Source organism: Moschus berezovskii, chromosome 22 (assembly GCF_049115385.1).
Source record: "Moschus berezovskii isolate FMDL1 chromosome 22, NW_MosBer_1.0, whole genome shotgun sequence".
NCBI classification, from domain to species: domain Eukaryota; kingdom Metazoa; phylum Chordata; class Mammalia; order Artiodactyla; family Moschidae; genus Moschus; species Moschus berezovskii.
This window is the reverse complement of record NC_142481.1, coordinates 12874727-12883587: the sequence shown is the minus strand read 5'-3', so window position 1 is coordinate 12883587 and position 8861 is coordinate 12874727.

The window sequence follows — 8861 nt, the reverse complement described above, 5'->3', positions numbered from 1 at the left end:
TGTGAGCTATAAGGAAATATCAGTTGTCCAATGGGATTCACTGAGTATGAAGGAGATTGATATTATCCATGAGATTCACATTATCAACTGTCCACAGATTTGCCTTGAGAATGGCGGAAATTTCACTGTCTGGAAGAAGTTCACACTGGGAAAGAATCTTATACTGTTTCTTATGCTATTACATTACGGGGATTCCCAGGTGGCTCAGTGGTAAAGAATCCGCCTGCCAATGCAGGAGATGTGAGTTCAATCCCTGGGTCAGGAAGATCCCCTGGAGATGGGAAGGGCAACCCACTTCAGTGGGTTAGAATATCCCATGAACAGAGGAGCCCAGTGGGCTACAGTCCATGGGATCAGCAGCTTAGCAACGGAGCACACTATATTATGTTATGACTTATACTGCCTTATGCTGTCATATTATTGCTGCTATTTTAATATCATTCTAAAAGAGAGTTTGCACTTCCATATTGAGTGGGCCCATACTGAGTAGGCCCATATTGAGTGGGCCCTGAGTTGACGGAAATTTTACAGAGGTGTTTATACTGTGTCCATAGGATAGACATTAGTTCAGTCACTCAGTCATGTCCAACTCTGCAAGCCCATGAACCGCAGCATGCCAGGCCTCCCTGTCCATCACCAACTCCTGAAGTCCACCCAAACTCATGTCCATTGAGTCGGTGATGCCATCCAACCATCTCATCCTCTGTCGTCCCCTTCTCCTCCTGCCCTCAATCTTTCCCAGCATCATGGTCTTTTCAAATGAGTCAGCTCTTCGCATCAGGTGGCCAAAGTATTGGAATTTCAGCTTCAACATTAGTCCTTCCAATGAATACCCAGGACTGATCTCCTTTAGAATGAACTGGTTGGATCTCCTTGCAGTCCAAGGGACTCTCAAGAGTCTTCTCCAACACCACAGTTTAAAAGCATCAATTCTTCAGCGATCAGCTTTCTTTATAGTCCAGCTCTCACATCCATACATGACCACTGGAAAAACCATAGCCTTGAATACAGACCTTTGTTGACAAAGTAATGTCTCTGCTTTTTAATATGCTATCTAGGTTGGTCATAACTTTCCTTCCAAGGAGTAAACATCTTTTATTTTTTTAGCATTTAGAGTAAGCCTCGTTTAATTTCATGGCTGCAGTCACCATCTGCAGTGATTTTGGAGCCCAAAAAAATAAAGTCAGCCACTGTTTCCACTATTTCCCCATCTATTTGCCATGAAGTGATGGGACCAGATGCCATGATCTTAGTTTTCTGAATATTGAGCTTTAAGCCAACTTTTTTACTCTCCTCTTTCACTTTCATCAAGAGGCTCTTTAGTTCTTCTTCACTTTCAGCCATAAAGGTGGTGTCGTCATCTGCATATCTGAGTATGGGTGGGTCTGAACAAAGTTTATATTCATCAGAGAGTTCCCACAGCCCATTTAGGTAGACCCTTGGAAAATGGTTCGTGCTGTCCCACAGGGGTTCACAGCAGCCACAGAAAGTTCCCCATGCTTAGTGATGTTCACTGTCTGTGTTAACTTTGTCACAGATATGAAAGAGATTAAGTATACTGTCCATGGGGAGGTGCATATTGGGCCAAAGTTCACATAGCCCATGGGAGCTTACATGGTGTTGGGGAGGCGAGGATTTCCATTGATTGGGATGGTGTTTCATGCTCCATAGTCAGTTTGCTTCAGGCATGAGGGAGAATTAGACTCAATGAGATCTGCAGTCTCCACAAAGAAATTCACCCTGCCTAGGAAGCACAATGCTACAGTGACAGGGCTTCTCTCCTGCTCAGGCTTCCCAGGTGGCTCGGTGGTGAAGAACCAACCCACTTGCAGGAGACAAATGTTCCATACCTGGGTCAGGAAGATCCCTTGGAAAGAAGGAAGGAAATGACAATCCACTCCAGTATTCTTGCTGGGAAAATGCCATGGACGGAGGAGCCTGGTGGGCTACAGTCCGTGGGGTCACAAAGAGTTGGACAGGACTCAGCGACTACATAACAACATCAACTGTCTGTTCAAGATTGTCTCTGAACGTGGTGTGTTTTTAATGTCCACAGAGGAACCCCCACTGCTTATTCTAGTTACACCGTGCATAGAGGAGAGCCGTCTGTGGCAGTTCACACGGTCCAAGGCCTATTTCACATGTCCCTGGAAGAATTACATAAAATGTAGTTAACTTAATTACACAGTTCATCAAAATTCCACTGTCATGTGGAGTTGTGGGGAGTGGTGCTCCAGGAAGTGGGATAACACAGGCTTAGCCAGGTTGCTCAGGGTGGAACCAAGCTGGGCTTCTTCCCAGCTGTATGACCTTGGGCAAGTCATGAATCCCCTGTGCCTCAGGGATACTTATTTTTTCAGTCCTATGGCATAGGGTTGCTACGAAAATGTAAAGAATTAAGATGTACAAAGCTGAAACTGAAACCTGATATACCCAAATAAATAAATATTTTTTTTAAAAAAGCATTTTTTTGTCTCCTCATGTCTTTTGAGGGTAAATCCTCCAAAATGTCAAGTATTGGACTTCCCTGGCCGTGCAGTGGCTAAGAATCCACCCGCCAATGCAGGGGACATGGAATCAATCCCTGGTCCCGGAAGATTTCATATGTTGGAAGGTTCTGCAGGCTGTGGAGTGCCACAGCTATTGAGCCATGTGCTGCATCTCCTGAAGCCCCTGGGCTTAGAACCTGTGCTCCACCGCCACAAGAGAAGCCACCGCAATGAGAAGCCTGGACTTCACATGGAAGAGTAGCCCCTGCTCAGAGCAACTGGAGAAAGCCTGTGCACAGCAATGAAGACCCAGTCCAACCAAACATAAATTAATTAATTTTTAAACACATTAACTACTGTGGTGATTATTATTATTCAGAAGGAACTTATCACTGCCTGAAGAGTTTATGCTGCCACAGCCTCACTGGTAACCTTGTCAATAGTTTGTACGTACTGTGGTGGTGCTGTGGTAGTGCTTTTTGAAAGAATTACAGGGTGCAGCATATCTGGGGGGCATTTATCAATCCATCAGGAGGCATTATGGTCTAGTGCTTGAGGTCCCTTTGTAACGATTTTTAGCTGTGCAGCCTTTGGCCTGGAACCTCTCTTAAGTCTCACTCTCCTAATCTGAAAAATGGGAATCATTCATGTGTCTATCTCATTAAGTTTTTAGAGCTGAGGATGAAATGAGATGGTGAGTCTAGGGCCTTGCATACAGTAAGCGCTCAGTAAATGGGAGCAGTGATTTTTATGTGCTCTGCCCTGCACTAGACTCTGGGAATCCCTGCTTTTCAGGAATTCACTGGGGACTTCCCTGGTGGTTCAGTGGCTAAGACTCCATGCTCCCAATGCAGGGGGCCCAGGGTTCAATCCCTGATCAGGGAATGAGATGCCACATGTGCATGCTGCAACTAAAGATTCTGCGTGCTACAACTAGAAAAAGATCCCACATGCTGCAACTAAGACTGGTGCAGCCAAATAAAATTTTTTTTAAAGAATTCATCATTTCTTGGCCTTTATTTGGGGCCTATTCTCGCCAAAGAATTGATGCTTTTGAACTGTGGTGTTGGAGAAGACTCTTGAGAAACCCCTGGACTGCAAGAAGATCCAACCAGTCCATCCTAAAGGAGATCAGTCCTGGGTGTTCATTGGAAGGACTGATGTTGAAGCTGAAACGCCAATACTTTGGCCACCTCATGTGAAGAGTTGACTCATTGGAAAAGACCCTAATGCTGGGAAGGATTGGGGGCAGGAGGAGAAGGGGATGACAGAGGATGAGATGGCTGGATGACATCACCAACTTGATGGACATGGGTTTGGGTAGACTCTGGGAGTTGGTAATGGACAGGGAGGCCTGGCATGCTGTGATTCACGGGGTCGCAAAGAGTTGGACACGACTGAGGGACTGAACTGAACTGATAATAGGTGATGGGTTACACTATACCTTAGGGAGTTACACTGTCAACACAAGTCATAACACCTTGTGTTGAAGGGGAGTTGGGTAAATTTTATTGAAGAGTTAAGACTTTCAGGCTTGGAAGGATATGTGAAGTTGTATGAAAATTACATGGGCTTCCGAGGGAGTGCAGGTGTAAAGAATCCACCTGTCAATGCAGGAGACGCAAGAGACATGGGTTCGATCCCTAAGTTGGGAAGATCCCCTGGAAGAGGAAATGGCAACTCCAATGTTCTTGCCTGGAGAATCCCGTGGACAGAGGAACCTGGCAGCTATAGTCCATTGGGGTCACAAAGAGTCAGACATGACTGAGCGACTGAGCATGTGTGCACACACATGAAAGTTAGAGAATCCCAGAGGGGTTTTTAAATGTTAATAGTTTTTCAACTTTATTGAATTTTTTTAAAGAACTATTATCAGTTAGATTTAAGTTCGGACTCAAGCAATAGAAATCCAAACAACAGTGGCTTAAACAAACTAGAGAGGTATTTTTTTCTTTCCTCTGAAGAGATTAAATCACCTTGTTGTCTTTTCAGCCACACTTAGTGCTGAAGCTCTTGCCACTGGCTCCAAGTTCCAAGCAGGGATATGGGATGTAGGGGGTTGACACTGAGTCTTTTAACAGCTTTTGTGGAAGCCCCACTCTATCCATATGTCTTATATCTTATTTGCCAGGTGTATTCGGCCACCTCTATTTGAGCCCAGAGGGTTTGAATGGAATAGGAAGTTTCCACTTGTCTGTGGGAAAGGGTTACATTATCCATGACTTGGTAAGACTGACAGTGACGGGACTTCCCTGGTGGTTCAGTGGCTAAGATTTGGCGCTCCCAATGCAGGGGACCATATTCAATCCCTGGCCAGGGAACTAGATCCTGCATGCTGCAACTCAAGATCTCACATACCTCAACAAAGATCAAAGATTGCACATGCTACAACTAAGACCCCTCAGAGCCAAATACATAAATATGTTTTAAAAACCTGACAGTGACATTGGTGTTTACTGCAGCTATTGGTTGTGTGTTTGTCATTCAGTCATGTCTGACTCTTTGCCACCCCAAGGACTGTAGCCCACTGGGCTCCTCTGTCCTTGGGATTTTCCAGGCAAGAATACTGGAATGGGCAGCCATTCCCTTCTCCAGAGGATCTTCTCAACCCAGGGATCAAACCCGGGTCTCCTACACTGCAGGCACATTCTTTACCACCTGAGCCACCAGGGTTGAGGCTACACTGTCCACAGAGTGGTTCGCCTGAGCCGTGGCATTGTCCACATGGGGACACGTGATAGGTTACACTGCATGAGGCCGTACTATGGGGCCACGCTGTTCACATGAAGACTCCCACTGCTGCTCGAGGTGACCCTGTTTACATGCTTACCTGCACCACGCATGTGAGGTTTACCCTGGGTTGGGAACTGACCCTACTGCTAGAGGAATTCACACAATGTTAAGCAGGTTATGCTGCTTCTGTGGCAGCGCACACTGAAGAGGGAACAAGTCATTTGTTCGGAGTACACCTGGTTTATTTGTTTTCTCACCATCTGTATGGGGCTCATACTGTTTATGAGGGTTGCACTGTCTCCATGGGGTTTATACCATTTACGTGGGTTGCCTTGCTATATGGGTCCACCCGATTAACAAAGTTTGAATGGAGCTGTTCGAATGGAGCTCAGATCACTTTATGAAGGTGAGCATATCTGGACAAGGCTAACAAGGGCCATGCTGTTTAAACTGGAATTCATACTGTTTTTGAGCATTACAATGTTTATTGGGGCTCTACACTGTCCACGCGAGAGTCATACTGTATATGGGCTTTACATCCATCACAGACATTCTGTATGGGTTCTGACTGTCACCTTATCCCAGCTGTTTTCAGACTCAGTTCACTTCAGAAAGTACATATTACCAGCCTACTCTATGACAATAGCCTACGCTATCTATGGCTACGGCCTACTCTTTAACGGTGACCACAGCCATGAAATTAACAGACGCTTGCTCCTTGGAAGGAAAGCTGTGACAAGCCAATACAGTGTATTAAAAAGCAGAGACATCACTTTGCTGACAAAGGTCTGTACAGTTAAAGCTATGATTTTTCCAGTAGTCATGTACACATGTGAGAGTTGGATCATAAAGAAGGCTGAGCACCAAAGATTTGATGCTTTTGAATTGTGGTGTTGCAAGACACTCTTGAGAGTCCCTTGGACAGCAAGGAGATCAAACCAGTCCATTCTAAAGGAAATCAACTCTGAATATTCATTGGAAGGACTGATGTTGAAGCTGGAGCTCTAACACTTTGGCCAGCTGATGCGAAGAGCTGACTCATTGGAAAAGACCCTGATGCTCAGAAAGATTGAAGGCAGGAGGAGAAGGGGATGACAGAGGATGAGATGGTTAGACAGGATCACCGACTCAATGGACATGAATATGAGCAAACTCCAGGACACAGAGGTGGACAGAGGAGCCTGACCTGCTAGTTGAAAAGAGTTGGACATGACTTGGCGACTGAACAACAGCTCTATGACAGACCTTGGTCTAGGCACTGGCTTAAGACTTTGTGCTTCCCGTGCAGGGGGTGCGCGTTGATCCCTGGTGGGAGAAATAAGATCTTACATGCTGGATGGCATGGCAAAAAAATAAAAGGAACCCACGGGGTCTAGGAAGGACCTCCAATATATATTAGTGGTCAGGGACTTCCCTGGCAGTCTAGTGGTTGAGAATCCACGCTTCCACTGCAGGGGGAGTGGGTTCAATCCCTTGTGGGAGAACTGAGATCTTGTATGCCACACAGTGTGGCCAAAGTATATAGACATACATAGAGGTATATATCTGGGTTTCCCAGGTGGCGCTAGTGGTAAAGAATCTGTCACCAATGCAGGAGATGCAAGAGGCACAGATTCAATCCCTGGGTCAGGAAGATCCTCTGGAGTAGGAAGTGGCAATCCACTTCAGTATTCTTGCCTGGAAAAATCCCATGGACAGAGGAGCTTGGTGGGGTCCATGGGGTCGCAGAGTCGGACACAACTGAATGCACACACAGAGATAGTTATATATCTATATCTACGTAGTGGTCAGGCACAGTACTGGGAAGATGGTGTTTGTTTTTTAGTATTTTCAGTTTTATTTAACAATTTTCGGCCATGCTGCGTGACTCGCAGGATCTTAGTTCCCTGACTCGCCCTCAGCAGTGAAAGCTCGGACCCCTAAACATTGGACCACCAGGGAACTCTTGAGAAGGTGGTTTTGGCATAGAAACTGAAGGGATTGAGGGACAGAGCTATGAAGACTTCTGGTGGAAAAGTCTTCAAGGCAGATAGAATAGCATGGGCAAGATCCCTGAGGGAGGAATATGCCTGGCAAATTCAAGAAATAGCAAAGAAGCTGGCGTGCACTTGGAGGAAAAATGAAGTGGGGAAGGTGGGAAGTGAGGTCAGGAGGGAAAAAGGGCATCGCAGGCAAGGAGTTGTTAAAGCCTCCCAGGGAGGAGAGGGGCTGATGGAGGGTTTGGGGCAGTGAAGGGATGTCATTTGGTTGACTGGGGCACTTCTACCTGCCAGTGGAGCGTAGACTATGAGGACCAGGCGGCAGGGAGACCAGTGAGGACTCATCAGACCTGGGCGATGGTGGGGGATGTGTGTGTGGGGAGGGTGACCTGATGGGAGGGGTTCCCTTCAGCCCGACGTCAGAGAAGAGAAAGGAGTCAAGGATGACTCCGAGGTATTCTGCCTGTGCCACCAGGAGAATGGTGCTGCAGTTTCCAGAGATGGGGAAGACTGGGGGCGGGGGCACTTTGGGGGAGCGCTAAGAGAACTTTTTTACTTGGAAAACTTGAGAAATCTAAATGGAGACACTGGTGAGGTGGTTCAATGTGTGAGACTGGAGTTTGGGGTAGAGTCCTGCGATGGAGACAGAAAGTTGGGTGTAATCAGCATAGTATATGGTGTAGAAAACCATGGGCCTGGTGGAGATTGTGAAAGGAATATGTGTAGATGGAGAAGAGAGGAAGACCACGGACCGAGTCCTCGAGTCCTTCAGCATTGCAAATCAGAGAGACCAGCAAGGGTGATCATCTAATGCGGTTACATTTTCTGTTTGGCAATGGTTACACAGTTTATTATAGGTGGCTTCACTCTCTAAATCAGGAGTCTCCTACCCCTGGGATCTGTCTAACACCTGATGATCTAGGAGTTGATGTAACAATCACAAAAAAAAGTGCCCAATAAATGTAGTGCGCTTGAATCATTCCGAAACCACCCCCCTCTCCCCCATCCATGGAAAAAATTGTCTTCCATGAAACCCGTCCCTGGCGCCAAAAAGGTTGGGGACCGCTGCTCTAAACAGTGTGGGTGGATCCCACTATTTCTAAGGGAACGACAATGTTCATAGAGTAGTAGTGGTTCATCACTGTTCATACGGGTGATGGGCGGGTGATGATTATGATTTTTATCGTCCACACAGTTTCCTTTCCAAGCGTGACTCTGTGAAGAGCTGTGACTTCTATAGGGGTAGGTTTTGTCCATGCCTTCCCCTGACAGCAATAGGATAACTGTTTTATCTGTGTCAGGACAGTAAACTGTAACAAGAACTACTAGGTCCACGGAGTGTTACACTGTTCACCCCGGGCGCCTCTGAGGTCTGCGAGAGGCTGTGCTTTTTACCAGCCTCAGGGGCATTTGTGAAGGCTTTCTGGGGAGAATGGGGAGGGGTTGCATCCTTGCTCACTGGGGTTCACATGGCCTTGGGTGTATAGTATGTCTTCAAGGATTGACCAGTGGTGAGAGTTCTCATCACAAGTTCACAACCTCTGGGTGTTTCACACAGTAATTGTGGGGTTCACGATTCCTGGGGGTGGTTTCCAGTGTTCACAAGGCGACTGAATTATCCAACATGGCCCACGCTTCCATGGTGCAGTCATGTTATAAT